The sequence below is a fragment of the Cupressus sempervirens genome, chromosome 11 (genome assembly GCF_028749045.1).
Source record: "Cupressus sempervirens isolate cs-2001-9-10 chromosome 11, ASM2874904v1, whole genome shotgun sequence".
Lineage (NCBI taxonomy): Eukaryota > Viridiplantae > Streptophyta > Pinopsida > Cupressales > Cupressaceae > Cupressus > Cupressus sempervirens.
The window spans coordinates 20,614,265-20,631,900 of record NC_143128.1 but is presented as its reverse complement, the minus strand read 5'-3'; positions in this window follow the sequence as shown (position 1 = coordinate 20,631,900).

Sequence of the window (17,636 nt, the reverse complement as noted above, 5' to 3'; positions counted from 1 at the left end):
GGGTTCTGGATCGGCATGGATGGTTACCTCAGTGCCTTGATGCAAAAATTTGATGCACTGATGGTAAGTGGATGGAATGGCTTTCATGGCATGAATCCATGGGCGACCAAGGAGGATGTTGAATGGTAGGTTTAGATCAATAACATGATAGAGTGTCTCTTGGATGACAGGCCTAACCTTGATTGGCAGCAAAATAGTTCCTTCTGTGGTTCTTTCCAAGTTATCATAAGCTTTGATGGTGATAACCTCACTGATGATATCTGCCTCAGTATACCCAGCTTGTTTTATGAATTTTAGGGTGAAAATATTCAAGGCTGATCCATTATCTATCATTACTCTTTTCACATCAAAATTGGATACCATGATGGCTATGCGAAGTGGAAGGGTGTGATCTGGCTCGACCACGGGTATGTTAGTGGGTTTGAAAGATAGGGCACATGAGGATGAAAGGTGTCCAACAAGATTAAGAAAATCAGTAGCATTGATATCAGAAGGGACATGGGATTCTATGAGAGCACTGTCAAGGATGTTCTTGTACATAGGACTAGTGCAAAGAAGGTCTAAAATGGAGATTTGGGCTGGCATGTTCCCAAGGTGTTCCAAGATATTATACTGGCTTTTTGACGGAGCTGATGGTGCTGGTGAAACTAGTGGGCCTGCAATATTAAATTGCGCTCTTCGAGTGGTGACTGCACACTCATTGTTTGGTCCTTGGATATTGATAACATTGATAGAAGGCTCTTTCTTGGATATACAACCTATAAGGCTACCATAGTCTATATAGGATGAAGTGTGGTCATTGTTCTTCCCATGCTGTTGGTTTGGCTAACGGTTGTTGGTGTTGTTGTTGTTGGTTTGGATAGGTGCTTTTCCAAGATTTTGGTTGTTGTGTGGAGGAAAAGTATTTTGATAGATCTGTAAGTCTGCATTGGGAGAGGTTTGGGCACCAACAGTGATTTCCTTCAAATCAATGAGGTCCTGCACATAGTCTTTTAGTTTCATGCATCTGAGGGTAGTGTGACCTTTTACCCTATGAAATTTGCAGTACTCATTGTCTTTGTACCATGCAGCTTTGGATTGGCTTGGGTCAATTTGCTGGGTAGGAGGAAATTTGATGAGGTTTTCCTTGACTAATTTTTCAAAAATGACATCCAATGGCTCACCAAGGGGTGTATAGTTTCTAGGTGTAGGTTGGAATCTGGGCTTTTGTCCTGTAGCTACATTGATGGCATTAGCTTGATTGCTAGACCCTTGGAAGTTGGGTCTTGGATTGTGGTTTTGATAGCTTTGGTTATTCTGTTGTTGGTAGTTGATAGCTTGTTGATTGTTCGGTTGATATGGTGGGTTGGACTAGTTGTGAGAAGGACCAACAATATTCACATGTCTGGTGTCAGTGACACCATCTGTTGCAACATGCTTGTTTTTGTTCCAATATCTAGACTTTTCATTGGAATGTGATTGATTTTGGTTGGCCTCTTTGTAAATCTTGACCACACCATCTTTAATGAGTCCTTGCTCAAGGATCATTCCTTTCTCTTTGATATCTTTATAGGTCTACAAACAGTTCATGGTCATGTGGTGAGCCAAGCTGGGATGGGCATTATCAATAAACATTTTCACCACATGGCGCTCTGGCAAGGTGCAGGATATGTAGGTGGTAAGGGTTTGCCATCTTTGCAGGTATTCAACAAGGCTTTCTCCACCTTTTTTCTTAGTGTGGACAAGGTCAACTATTGATAGCTCTGTTTCAACAAGATGGGCATATTGGGCTACGAATGCCTCGGACAATTCAGAAAAGTTTTTAATTGTGCCATAGGGGATTCTGTAAAACCATTCAAGAGCTGGTCCAACCAAGATTTTGGGAAAAAGGCGCAAGAGGAAGACATCATTGTATGCCACGTCCTGGCAGTGCATGTAAAATTATTTGATATGTATGACAGGGTCTCCTTTTCCTCTGAATTTGTCAAATTTGGGTACCTCAAAGTGTTTGGGAAATGGTGTCATGGTAATGGCTCTATCAAATGGGTAAGGACACACATTCTCAAACTTGAATGTCTTCAGATCATTCCCTTCTTGGATGGCTTTCAGAGCTATCTTCATTTGCTCCCATTTTGAATTGATAGGTGATGGCTGGGGTGCCCCTAATGTAGGAGTGCCTTGAGGTAAGTATGCGCTAGATGGGGCCACTGAATATGGATGGCTATGAGGGATTTTTTGATAGGGATTTTACATTGTTTGGGCAGCTGCATGGTGGATGACGGGTTGTTGAGGGGGATGTGGCGCATATTGTTGCATGTGCTGTGAGGCTTGTTGTTGATATGGGATTTGAGGTTGGGATTGAGGAACATAAGCTGGCTGTGGGATAAATGAATTGCTTTGTGGAGGTAAGGTATAAGATGGTTGTGAAGCTTGGGGAAAGGATCGGGGGGCTTGTGGGGTTTGACCAAGGTATGTGGGCTGCGCCCCCATTTGGGATGGTACCTACAAATAATTGGTGGTTGGCTGGATTGGTGGGTTACCTCCTAGAAGTGGCATTGAAAAGTAGTTGGTAATAGGAGGTAATGGATTATTTGGTGGTGGAGGTGGTGGGAATTGAAAGCTAGGAAATGGAATTGATGGGGTTTGATAGCTTGGTGGCTGGATTTGGAAGCTTGGTAGAGTGGTGGTGGGAGCTTGGGTCACTTGAGAGCTAGGAAAAACATTGGTAGTAGCTTGTGGGGTTTGATAGCTTTGTGGAGTGAGGGTAGTGGCTTGTGGATTTGTGGCTGATGGCACTGAGCTTCCAAGACCTAATGGAAATGATGGTATTGTGCTTTGGGCTATGGTGAACAAGCTGGGGGTGATGAAAGGTTGATTACTTGGCCCCATGGGCAGCATCCCTGTTGTATATTGCTAAGGTTGGCCAAAGATGCTAGCACTGATTTGGGAGATGGGTGGATTTGGAAGGTTGGGTTGGGGAGCAGCAGCAGCAATAGTGAAGGGGGTGAATGGTGAGGTGTTTTGGGTAAAGGGGGTTTGGAGCGGAGAGGTATGAACCAAGGATGGAGTGGTGGTGGCTGGGTTGGCTTGCGGCATGGAGATTTCAACTTGGGTGGATGATGGTATGTTTGGGTCTGTTGGATCATATGGATTGGTTGGAGGCTCTTCTTTTGGCATATATTAAGGATAATTTGGATCATAAGAGCCTATGGGTGGTGGCAGCTGCCCAAAAAATGGGTGAGATGGATCTAATAATGGAGGGGGTTTTCCAAAGTCAAAGGTTCCTACATTGTCCCTTCAAAAATTAGCCATTATTGTCTCTTTGTTCTTGTCTATAATGGCATTTACCAATACTGCATTTCCTGGTTGGTTCATGAAAGCTTCAATGTCAGTAGATGATGGCATAGCTTTCTCTGGGCTGAAGGATGGCTGAGTGCTCAAGGGGGGTGAGGCTATTCGATCCAAATGATAGGGCTCCATTGTTTCTTTCTTCTTGGCTAAGCGAGTGATGGGTGGCATGAAAAATGCTCCTAGGGATGAGATGCAACAAATGTTGGTGGATGCAAAAGGGAGGAAGGATTTTCTATGCAAATGATTTCCTAGGTTGAGACAAAGCTATATGACAAAACCTAAGGAGGATTGGGTTGGGGATTCTAACTTCAAAGATATGTTGCCAAAGCACAAAAGGTCTTCTTTCCTATGTGCAAGCTTGGTGGTGATTGTGTCAACTTAAGGATAGACTAATGATCCTTTAGGAAGAACACGAGATTGACCACTTGTGGATCCCAACCTTTAGCTCAAGGTGATGAGGGATAACAAGTGGCAAAGCTAGATTACCCTAGACAAAGCTTTGTCAAAAGGGATAACCTTGGTGAGATTGGTGGTTTTGAAAGTTTTTAGGAATGGCAAACTTTTAGCAAGGTGACAACAATTTTGAAAGCTTAGATGTGCAGTTTTTGGATTGCTGGCTAGATGGTTTGATTCTAAATGAGATGGATGAGCTAATAATGCTTAAGGGGATAACCTAAGATGGCTGACTTTTCTACAAAGATGACTTTAAGGTGAAGCTTATCCAAGAACGTGTGGAGAAACAAGGGTGTCTAATCATAGAAATCATGCCTAGTTGGTAAGGCATAAGCAAGATTAACTCCTGGATGTTGGCTAAATTTGATGTTGCACTCTAACCAGGCCTCTTGAAGTGCTTTGTCGGCAGCTTTATCCTTTGCTTTGTGGAGTTTGGCAATTCGAGGACTTGGTGTTAGTTCCTTTCTCTTGGTTGAAAGTTCTTGGTATGCCTGAGATGGTTTGAGTTTAACTTTGTGGAACTTCTATTTGGGTTTGGGTTGCTCTGACATCAATTCTTGAATCTGCTTGGCTTTGAGAGACCTTGGTTATTTTGCTTCAACTTGTTCAACTTTTGGAATAGGCAGTGACTACGCTAAGTGTACTAAGCTAGGATTGACCAAGTTTGGCAAAAATTCATTCAACAAATAAAAAAGAAAGCAATAGATAGGAACAACTAGATAAAAAGTTTTTGATTCTCAGAATGTGATACTTGCGCTGAGGAGTCTGTATGTTTTACAAATGTTTCAATCAATCACTTCAAGCACATTAACATTCTAGATGGTTGTCTACAAGGCTAACAGTTGGTTTAGCTAGGGAGTCCTTGATATACCCAAAGGTACATGAGGCCCAAATCCATAGATGAAACCAACAAGATGTCACACAGTTGATAGGAGCGGTAACCCACTTCTCCTCTTTCACTTCTCAAGGGTATAAAGTTCCTTGAGGCTGAGCTTGAGTGACAAAATTTTGATCCCAAGAGAGGTGTCTTTTGATTCACCTCTCGATTCTTATACTCTACTAGAACGCTGGAGTTGAGGTCATCCAAGGGGTGATGAAATCCCCAAGAAAGCCTCCTAAAAAGAAACAAGGTTTTGGATCCTAATCTTATGCACCCAAGATGGCCTCAAAATATGACAAGGGGAGAGAAGACTTGGATGACCTTGGGCTAAAAAAAACACGCTTGTTCTTTTACCAACTGACTCTTATGTGTGCTAATCTAGACTTTGCAAGCACTCATGTTTAAGAGACAATGTTCAATTCCAACTTGAAGCACCAACAAAAGTAAATCGATCGAAGAATGCAAACAAGAAGAAGAGTTAGGGTCAACAAAAGCAAACTCACGGGCCCAGAGGCCCTCCATGTCAAGTATTGATTAATTTATTTTAAAGCATTCAAGAGTTGGTGTGATTTTGTTTTAAGCCCAAAGAAAAGATGTGTGAGACTCGATTTGTCAAGCGTGCACCTAGAGGTCCTCCACGTCAATAGTTGTTCAATTTTAGTGCTCAAACTTAAAGTGTGATCGATTTAATCTAGAGTTCTAGTCATTTAAATTTTTTGATAAAGTTAAAGCAAACGTTCAAAGACCAAGTGAGTGAGTTAGATTGTGGAACATTTAACACCTTTTTCAAGTAGACCCATCCCCATAAATGGTGCTGAGATTGCAACCAATGGTTAAATTGATGGGTGATTAGAAAAGAGGTGAGTCCAAGGAACTACTCAAATTGATTTTTGTAAATTTGTATTTAACTTAAAAAAGTTTCTTAAATGTCCAAAAATCTAACTTTACCTAAATTGTATGTGGAAAAGAGATTTTTTTTGTTGAATTTTAGAAGCTCCAAATGAAGTGTTTGATATTGCAATGGTTAATTGATCCTTGGCATTCAAGATTGGATTTGTTGTTTTAATCATGCATTCAAGAAGAATTTGATTTTAATCCATGGCATTCAAGAGCGTGTTTAGCAACATGCATTCAAAGACAAGTGATTAAACATTCAAGTTTTTTCCTTTGAGCATTCAAGATTGAGATTTTGTGTGTTGTTTTAAGAACTTTGAAGTGCTTTGTTTTAACCTTAGATCATTCAAGATTGTTTTGGACTCAAAAGTGAAAATGACTCTTTGGACTTTGGTTTTCATTCAAGATTTTGTGTTCTAGTTTGCATATTTTAAGCCCAAAAATGATATTCCTAGATTGTTTTGATGCATGAAAAACCTAAGAAACATTCAAGATTTTGCAACAAGACATTTGTTTGGAACAAATAACAAAGCTTTTAAGACAATTTTTGGCAACCATTTAGGACTCCTAGTTTTCATGAGATTTTTAAAAGAACTTTAAAATATTTGCAAATGAGGTTCATTTTATCCTTGATTGATGCTTTGAGTTTGATTTAGATTTTAGTGTGCACTTAGTGTTGATTTTGAACCTTTTGTAATGGAAACTTGAAGTTCTTTTTAAATTCCCAAAAGTGAAGTGTTCCTAACTTTGCATGAATGCATCTAAAACCTTGATGTTGCAAGGATGAAAATGATTGGATTGGTTTAGTTTCACTTGTTAAAAGATTTTTTCTTTTTTGCAAATTTTTAATTTTTTAATTGATTTAAGTATGATTTGGGGGTTCATTTTAAGCACTAAAAAGAAGTGTGTATGATTTTGCTTCCTTAAAAAAAAATGGCCAAGATGTCCCACAAGAAGAAGAAGAAGAAGTAGATGGAATAAGAAGAATATAGACAAGAAGAGGAAGAAGAATTCCAAGTGCTTTGTCCACCTATAAGCTTGAAAAATCTGCAAATACTATGAGATAGACTATGAGTTCCTTTGTCTTCTTCATGCTCATGTGGACCTACAAAACCAATTTATACAATCCTACCAATCACAAAAACAAGAAAAATTAGCCAAAATCAGCAAATGACATACAAAACTTGACTAAAAAAACTAATGAAGATGACCCATGCGGTGTCCCACCGGGCGTACCAAAATGTATATGAGCAATGTTAGTATGCTAATAGAAACCAAATTTAAATAAAGCTTTTACAAAATAAACAAAATTCATAAACTTCAAGATAGACTAAGATGAGCTCTCAATTGAGAATATGAGCCATTAATGGACTCTCTCAATAAGAAGTTCTCTTGTTGAGTAGCTTCGTCTAAATAGATAGGATGTATGCTCAAGTTTTATGCTTCAAAAAGGGCTTCAAATAGAGTTGGAATTTGGGTGTGAGTGTATGGTTTTGATGTAAAATGGCTTCTTAAAATGGCATTATGACTTTACTTCATGGATTTTGTTATTTTGCAAAGGGGAAGGATCCAATTTATAGGCAAGAGGCTTGAGGGATTGAGGGCTAAGATGCAAGGATGGGAAAAAGCTTATGGAGGGCTCAGATTGCATGAGAAGAGAGCACATGAATTGTGCTTCCTTACAGCCAATCAGGGAGTGACACATGTCATAGGGTGAGAGGATGGAGGAAAGGGGAAGGATGAGTCAACAAAGGAGGCTCAAGGGATAAAATCTTCATAAAGACCCTCATAATGGCTTGTAAGAGCAATAAAAGGGCTTGGAAGAGTCATTTATGGCCTAGTGGACTTCATAAAGTTTTATGGTTGGGATATTTTGAGGGAGATGAGAGGAATTTCGACTTGGGCTTGATTAGGAGGGTTTTAAGCTTGCTTAGGATTATGCAAATGATTAGAGGATGGATTAGGATTAGCTTAGGGATAGGCAAGTGGATGGCATTTAATGAGGGTGGGTGAAGGAGGAGATATTTTTTAACTTTGGCTTGGGTTAGTAAGTCTTAACCCATTTTTAGGGAATGTGACAAGGTTAAGAGAGGATTACGAGTAGGCTTAAAGACATCTTCTAGAAGAGTCTAGACTTTGGATGAGGATAAAGACTTTCTAGAATAGTCTAGAATTTCCTAGGATGAGGATGAAGACTTTCTAGAAGAGTCTAGAACTTCTTAGGATGAGGATAAATTAGATTTTTAAGAAATAAATAAAGTTTTATTTATTTCAAGGGTTTGGGTTGAGGAGATATTTATTAAAACAATTTTAATAAACATGAGGATTAATATTTAATCTTAATTAAATATTTTGAGTTGGGATTAGGGGTAGGAAATGATGGGATTAGCCTTTAATCAAAATTAAAGAAGGTTTAGAAGATTTTGGAAGAGGTTAGTGGTCTTAAGGAAATTGGCCAAGTTTTGGGCATAAAATAAATTTTTTATTTATTTTGAGTTTTTTGGTCAATTTATTAATTAAATAATTAATAAATAAGGAAATAACGTTTAAATAAGATTTAAACATTTTTGGGAGGGATTCCTTAATTAAATATTTTTAATTAAGATAAAGGGATTTAATGGCATAAAAATTAATTAATAAATGATGATGTCATCAGGAATTTTTCAGAAAATAAAAATACATTATTTTCTAAAAGTTTTTAGGTGTCTACAGTAGTCACTCATGCAAAGCCAAGCAAGTAGATCAAGAGCATACTTGGGTTGTGATAATGTAATCCCTAATGAAGACTAATGTATCTCGATACGAAGGAAATAGTGTAGTAGACCCAAGTCTATCATCGAAAACCTATCCTGGAAAGTAGCCTTGACACTATCAATAATGGATGTTGTGCTCCCTGTAATGATCAAGTCATCAATGTAAAGCACAAGAAACAAATGTGAATCATCCCTCTAAAGAATGTAGACATTCAGATCATAATGACATCTGGTGAACCCTACTAAGAGAAGAATATAATCCATCTTAACATACCAAGCTCTTGGAGCTCATTTAAGTCCATAGATAGACTTCTTCAATTTTCAAACCAAGGTAGCATCCTATATGAATCCCTGTAGCTACTCCATTAATATCTCCTCATGATGATCCTCATTCAAAAAAGTGTTTTTCACATCCATCTAATGAACAACCCATCTCTAAGCTGCCACTGCAGTTAGTGTCAAATGAATTGAATTTATCTTTGCAACTAGTGCAAAGGTCTTAGTGTAATCAATGCCAGGTACATGAGAGAAACCTTTTGCAATATGTTGAGCTTTATGTTTATCAACATTTCCATCCACTATGAATTTGGTCCAATAGATTCACTTACACCAAACCATTTTTCTTCCCTTAGGAAGAGAGACTTAGGAAGAGAGACTAAGTCCCATGTAGCATTTCTCATAAGAGAATTATATTCTTCATCCATTGCTCTATCCCTTTCTAGAATACCTAATGCTTCTTTAAATGATTGTGGATCAGAAGCAACTGCAATATAAGCATGTGGGATTGAGTTGTGTTATGATCTTGTCTTCCTAGAATTTGAAGGATTCCCTGCCAATGGTCCTACTACATCCAATGTCTGCTTAGCCCATCTAGGTATATTGGAAGAATATGTAGTAGGAGTATCCTCAATATCAACTAGCCAATTCCTCTATTTTTTTTAGGGATGAACATCTTCCAAGTCACTGTTATCACTATCAATCTCTTCAATGAAGGAGGAAGAAGGAGTAGTTGAAGAAGTAAAGCTTTGACAACTTTCTTCAAAATGTACACTCCTCTCATAGAATATGTCATGTGTCTCTAGATTCATTAAATTATAGGCTTTATGTGATTCCATATTGTATACATGAAAACCTAACATGTTAGGAGCAATTTTAAACAAGAAAATGTTAGTTGCATACATACATCAAGTATTCAAAACAAAATCGAATACAACTAACACTATGTTTGAGTTTTGCAACTCAATGCAACCAAAAAGATACATCCTCATGCAACATCAAAGTAGCTCAAAAAAGGCACCCATGAGAGGCCCTATTAGTGTGATTTAGATTGGAGGGATGTGGGTGTGCTCTCTCAAAACACAATTATTTGAATCCCTTGATGAACAATAGAATATGAGATGAATGAATATAAAACTAAATGAGTTGAGAAACCTTCATGAAATGGCTATGAGTGAGCCAATCGTCAAAGGATTCTAGGATGTGAGATGGAAAATGTAAAGGACCAAACTAAAAATGATAATCTAACATGAGATGCATGAATAAGTGCAAGAAATCTGACATCTACCAAAGGTTAGTAGCAAATATGCAAATCACAACTAAAGCTCTAACAACAAACTAGCATGATAACAATGCAAATGAGGGAGATGGAAAATTCTTGAGACAAGGGTTCTATTTATAGGCTTGAAAGAGGCCTTGGGGAGGTGGCATCTATGCCGCATCCACATAGGTTCCACAAGGGAGACATGGAGACAAGTCATACAAAGGTCAACATTCAAAGTTTTCTCACATATGTGTGAGCAAACTTGAAGGAAGGAGTGGGGGAAAAAGGTGTAAGAAGTATGGAAGGTGTGAGATGTGTGAGAAGTGTGAAGATTCCTCACACATGTGTGAGTACACACTTAGGAACTAAAAGGGGTTTAGCAAGGTGTTTAGGATAAATAAGTGGTATTAAGTAATGGGTAGGCTTAGAAGGATGAAAGTGATGGGTGTAGACTAGGTTTTAGGATAGGTTTAAGACTAAATTAAATAGGATTTAATTTAATCATAGGATTAGAGAATTTAATGAAAATGAGGGAATTAAATAAATAGAATTTATTTAAAAGGTAATTTATGGAGCACTATGCATTAAATAAATTTAATACATTGGGGGGGGAGGGGGAGTAAAGTGAACCTATTTGATTAAGTAAATTTAATTAAATAAGTAGAAGAATATGACAAATATAGTTAATTAATACTCAATTAATTATAATGTCAAAGGAAATATTAAATGAATTAATATAGTGTTTAGGACAATTTTAAGTGTCTACACACATATCCAACAAAGACACAAGGTTTTCTTTGAGCTTCTAATTCATTGTGTTTCTGTGGAGGTATACATGCCCATGTTGGACAACCAAAGACTTTGAAGTGCTTAAACATAGGTTTCCTACTAGTCCATGCTTCAAAAGGATTTATACCATCCAAAGCTTTGTAAGGACTCCTATTCTAAATATAGTTAGCACAATTCATTGCTTCAGCCCAAAAGACCCGATCAAGAGACTTGTTTTGTAGCATGCAAGTGGTCATTTCTTTGAGAGTTCTATTTTTCCTTTCAGCAACACCATTCTGTTGTGGCATATATGGTACTAAATGCTAAAGGTCAATGCCCTCTTGAGTATAAAATTATTTTATTCTTGAGTTCACATACTCCCCCCCATTATCTATTCAAAGAACTTTGATGATTTTTTCTAACTGCTTTTCCACCTGAGCCTTGAAGCTAGGAAAATTTTCAAACACTTCACTCTTATGAGCCATAAAGAAAACCCAAGTACAACAAGAGTAGTCATTTGTGAAGGTGAGTGGATAGCAAGACTTGCAAAATGATGGCATTGGAAATGGGCCCACCACATCACTATGAACTAATTCAAAAACACATTGTGCTCTCCAAGACTTCCCCTTTTCATAAAATTTTTTATGGATATTTTTCAAGTGAGAAACCTAAACAAACACCTTCTAAAAACTAGACTTGAGGTAGACCATTAACCACTTTCTTGCTACTAAGCTATTAAAGATATCTTTATTTGAGATGCCCAAATCTCTCATGCCACAATTTGCTTTCTGCATTTAAATGTAATAACAAGGCATGTGCATTATATTTTGGCATAAAGGAAGAGAAAGTGTAAAGCCTTGAATCATAATTATCTTTACCTATTATAATCATAGATTCATCCTTAATGTTTTCCACTACCACTGAGTCTAGAAGAAATTCAACTTTATTTCCACCTCCATAGTGAGTCATTTGGTAGACTAGAAGAAGGTTGGAGGTAAGATTAGGAACATATAGAACATCCTTGAATGCTTCATTGTTCATCTCAACTTCACCTTTACCTTCAAATTCCACCTTAGTATCATCTCCTACAAATATGTGTGGTACCTCTAAATGTGTCATGGAAGAAAATCTCTCTTTGACACACCCATATGATGTGTGGTACCTGAATCAATGATCCATTCTCCTTGACTAACAGTGTTTATGAGTAAAGCATGCCCTTTGCCCTTAGAATCTAAAGATGAAGATCCTTTCTCTTTATAAGCATTAGGCACTGGAATATTGTGTTTCTTCATGATGTTCTTCAACTCATCAATCTATTTGTGATAACACTAATGTTCATCATGACCCATTCTTTTACAATAGGCACACTTTTACTTTTCCTGATTAGCGTCCCCCTTTTTGTTTGTATTAAGAGAAGACTTGTTGTGTTGTTAGTTAGGTGGCTAAGTGAGGTTAGTATGGGTGAATGGGTTGGATTAGCAATTAGGATAGGGTTTTAGGATTTTAGATATTTTATTAAATGTTTTATTCAATAAAATGGGAGTATGGAATTAAATTGAATAGATTTGATGATTTATCCAATTTAATAGAGGAATAGGGATTTAATTAATTAATTGATTTTGGATTATCATTTAATTTTATCAATTGGACTATAGTTAATTTAATTAATTAATTAACTAAGGGATGATGATTAATTAATTAAATAGTAAATACTCAATCAATAATGTCTTAAGAAATGATTAAATATGATTACTTATTGATGTAATCAGATTTAGGTGTCTACATTTTGCCCCTCTTTGACATAGTGTAGAAGAAACATTATTTCAAAGAAGTTCAAATATAAATAACGCTAAGAAGACTTTTTGAAGCAACATGATTGCCCCAATCTCAAGTAAAAAGAGAGAATAGACTATATGATGCCCCCTCAAGAAGGTGGTGGGGAAAGAAAAAGTGGCACGATGACATCTTGACAAAAAAGTAGGAAACTGGAAAGAGCGTAGAAGGATTAGAAGAGGGAAAAATAGACAAAAGAACATAAAAAGGGAGAAAAAGCTAAGGGGCAGGGAAAAATTGGAGTGTTGGATGACCTAGAGGGGGAGCTAGGGTGCCTAGGGGGGCTATAAGTGGCTAAAAGGGAGCTAGAAGGGGTCATTTTCATTAATATTGAGGAGGAGATAGTGTTGGTTAGGAGCTCTGCATTGGAGATTATGATGGTAGGTATTGGGCAACCAAATCACCGAGCAAACATAGTGCGACGAGTATGAGTATGAGGGACACCTAATTGATCAAAATGGTCTAAAACCTCCTTGTGATTTTTTTGTATATATTTGTTACGGCATTCTCGTAAAAGTAGCAATGCAATCCCACAGGCACAGAGTTGGAAGGAATGCGAGGGGGATCAGTGGGATTGTGATCCTGTGAAAGTAGCATCACTCGTTATTGTTTTGAGGCTTCAAACAAGTTTTTGCAAGAAAGCAAGGCCGTGGTGGGAGATTATGTGAGAATCGGGTTAAGTAGACAAGATCGCATCCACGCCACAATGAATGCAAGTCATTGCATGGGAGCACAAGCCTGTGGTCTAAGGGTTATCAAAGCGAGAAAGTGGGAATGGGGGCAAAGAGTCAAAATGCAATCACGCAGGATCACAGAGCAGCGGGATTGCTAGGTATAGCTAACACAAGAATGAGCTAGCTGGTTAAGGGTCAAAAGGTTAAGGTGTTTGGTCCAAGTCAATATCACTATCCCGATGGAAGATATATCTATAGGAACATGAGATGTGCATGTTGTGGGAATGATGACACAGGATTGCTAATCAACTATGAGGTATGGTAAGATCCAAGCAGCGATCCTACTTGAATATGTTTTCGCAAGAATGCTAGTTTGTAGGCTTTACGGGAATGCATTTTTGCAAGAATGAGGGGTTGGCTAAAAAAAGGTTGGAAAAGTTGGGGTTGGGGAAAGGGAGGATGGGAGGATAAAAAGTTGAGATAAAACTAACATTTGGATGTGTTTTGGTGGTGTGCAATGGTCCTTGGATGCGCTAGTGTCACAGGAGGGACGAGCAGCAGTGTTGTGCACCAAAGAGGCATTGATGCCTACCAACTGGCACGGATCAAGGTGATCGGACTGGGCTACTTGGTAAGGTTGCCCCATACCCAAACTTACATGGCGATGGTCACAACGTTGTGCAAGAGATGGCACAGTGAGATAGTGACTTTCAACTTACCAACGAGGGAGATGACTGTGATGCTAGAGGATGTTTATCACATATTTAGACTGCCAATACAGGGGATGCCAGTTATGGCGACTAGAGAGATGACAATAGAGGTGGTCGTATAGAGACTGGTGGTGCTTGGAGTCAAGTATAGGATCTGACAAGGATAGTTTGCACTAGATGAGCATCTAGATCGCGTGGTGATGGAGAGGCGGATCTATTTCTATGTGCTAGGGCTAGTTTTGGGGTACATTTCCCTAGATATAGGTAGTATAGGGGTTATGTTGGTGTTGATTCTAGTGGTGATGTGGATAGTAGAGGTGTGATGCCCAATGGCATGGGGTTCTCTGATGTTGGTCGAGTTGTATCGAGACCTTCACCAGATAGTCTACCAGGGTGGTGACTAATAGGAGAGGAGTATTGGGTTTCCTACATTTTTACAAGTATGGGCATGGGAGCATATTGCAGTGCTCAAGCCATTGGGGTGTAGAGATAGGTAGGCAGAGGAGCTAGTGGCATATAGCTAGGCCAAGCCATTTACATACCACCACACAGATTCAGTGGACTACTAGAGAGTGTACATCGATGAGATAGTGACAGTGGTGTGGAGGCCATACATGGGCTTGGGACCATGGGCAGAGGAGATAGAGCAGCTCCCATACACTATTTCCCCATGTTTTGTGTTTGGGAGGTGGGAGTATGTGGTAGAGTAGTACAAGCCAGATAGGGTACTATGGCAGTTTGGATGGCAACAAGTGGCATTAGGAGATCTGTACTGGTATTTGTGGGTCACACACGAGCTAGTCTCAATGTACGGGGCCAGCCCTGCATTGAGATAGATTGTTGAGGGCATGGCTAGAGCTGGAGCTGTAGTAATGGGATTGGTTCGAGGGGCTAGCAGATGTAGGCTCCACTAGGGAGTACCATGAGACGTGGGTGCGGCCAAAGCTGGTAGGGAGAGCACAAGGTATGAGGTCGGTAGTGATGGTAGGTGAGCTAGCCCAAGTAGCCTGACAGGGGCAGTATGTGGCTAGAGGGTTATAGCAGTGGGTAGTAGCTATTGCATAGGAGGATGAGCCCACCCAATAAAGGAGGGTTGGGGGGAGGAGAGGAGAGCTCAGCCAGAGAGGAGAGTGGAGGAGAGGGGAGCCCAGCTAGAGAGAGGAGGAGAGGAGGGGGAAGAGGAGAGGAGAGGAGAGGAGGCATAGGGGCAATAGAGGACAACATGGGGAGATGCAGGGGGATTGTCTACCAAGGGAGGAGATGACAGATTAGTAGCTCGATATGCCTCACTAGAGCAGGAACACATAGTGATGAGCCAGCTACTCTGTGATACACAACAAGAGAGAGAGATCAGCTCCATGTAGAGTGGGACCAGTTCAGATAGGAGAGAGATATAGCCCAGGGGTATGTAGACAGGGTGGGTGTGGAGGTGGGAAGGCTACAGATGGAGGTGGGTCAGGTGCAGGGGAGGTTGGATGTCGTGACTTTGGATTGATAGGTGATGCAAGTGAGACTAGACACCGTCCAGTAGGAGCGAGATAGGTTGGTGGTGGAGGTGGCAACTTTATGCATGCAAGTGGTAGTGGGAGGGGGTTTGGATGAGCTATAGAGACTCTAGGTGGAGATAGATGATTTAAGGGAGAGGGATGGATTCTACAGGGGAAGGTACCATGCCGCAGTCCCAACATTATAGATTGAGCACTAGAGGTGACCGACTTGGTCGGGGATAGTAGGTACCCACACAGGGATGCAGGGAGGAGGGGATAGTGTATGGAGTACCAGGGGGGAGAGTACAAGCAGGTCCCAGCCCATAGAGCATAGTCAGAGGGCAGGGTTGAGCGAATGACAGGGGAGGAGGGAGAAGGTAGAGAGCTTTGGAATAGGGGGAGGACTGATGAGGCCACCACCTCTACCATTAGCAGCACCAAAGGTTGGGAGAGGGGTGGAGGAGGAGACTAATGATGCAAAGATGAGGGAGTGACCATCGATGAGCAGGTTGCTTTTGGGTTACTAAGTATTCTGTACATATCAGCTTTTTGAGATACATGGAAATTTTGTGCTGGCTCAGACCCATTTGTATGATATGGACATTGTACACTAATGGGCTGTTATTCTTTCATTCTTCATTGATATATAGATCTGATGATTTTGGTGAGATATGTGTTATTGACTGTTGATGTTATGTATAGTGTTTGATATGTGTTGGATAGGCAGTGATGTTTTGATGATATTACTGATGATTGGTGATGCATGATGGATTATATGTTGAGATTTTATGATTGTGCTAACAATTTTTAATGCAGGATTTGATATGTACTATGATTTGGATATATGATGTGAGATATTTTTCATGTGAGTTTGTTATAATGATGAGGATATGATGCGATTGATTCTAGCTATGAGTTGGCAGATGTGAAGTGGTATATGTTGATAGGATTTGCTTTATGATTGTTTAGATGTGATGCAAGACATTTTATGATGTGATCCCAAATGATGTGATTCGCTCGATGATTGATATGATGTGGGATGTTTATGATGTGATCCCTAGTGATAGGATTCATTTTGTGATATACATTTGATGTGATTTCTGTTGATGTGTTGTTTTATGATGATAAAAACAAACTAAATAAGAAAAGATAAAGGACTTACCAATAAATGATTTAAACAAAAAGATTTATGATATTTGAAAATGAACAATGAACCTACAATGTTAAGGTGAAGCTTTTAATGAAATGATGAACGAACATGCTAATTAATGAAAATCTAATGGTACACTATAATGTATAAAATGAATCCTATTTATAATGATGAATGTCAAATGTAATGAAAGGGTGACCTTAGGATGAAATCCAATTTTTAAATGTTGAACATGAAATGCTAATGAAAGGATGCCCTGATAATGAAATTTATTTTAACTAGTGAATGCAAAATGCCAATGATAGGGTGAACTAAGGATGAAATGACAATAATGATGAACCCTAATCTAATGATGAATTGAGGATGTTTTTAAAATTTATACAAACAAAAGGAAGGATTGGTAGATGTATGATATGTTAACAAAATATCCACAAGCTAGAAAGACATATAAGCACCGTTATGATAAGAGAATGCTATGATACTGGATGATATGATAATAGGATAAAAATTAGGATAGTATAACATAGTGGAGCCTAGGAGATACAAGATAAAGTATGATGGTGGTATTAGGATGGTGATCTATGATAGGGGATACTGAATCTAAGGAGAAAGATGTTGGAAAATAAGTGACCAACAAACTTGCAGTCAGGAGGATAGTGATGATTAGGGCTAGGATAGTGATTTATGATAGGGATCACATCATGATGAGAATGAATAAGAATTGATGTTCAAGGATTTGAATCAAATGATTTTGAGGGTGGAAAAAGTGAGAATTCAAGGGAGAGAGGTGATGAAAAGGAGAAGGATACCTGGGGTTTTGAGAATAAATGTGAAGCATAGGGGAATCTTGAGCATAGGGTACTTTGTGAGGAAGCACCACTATGTAGTGTGAGCACTTTATTTGATATAAGATTGTTAGGGATCTACCAAGGTTAATAATAATGTCAAGGCCTTTTCCCAAAAATTCCATAGGACTAACTCAAGCAAGCACGCAAGGATTGCCCCAGCATCACACATGAGTCTTAGAGAGATCAGTGTTGGAATGATGCTGGGTGATCCACAAGAAAACGATATTACCCAAGTGCACCATGTTTTATCAAAAGATGAAAACATGCCAAAAATATGCAAGGATAATATCAGATTGACTCTCAAGCAACAAAAGAC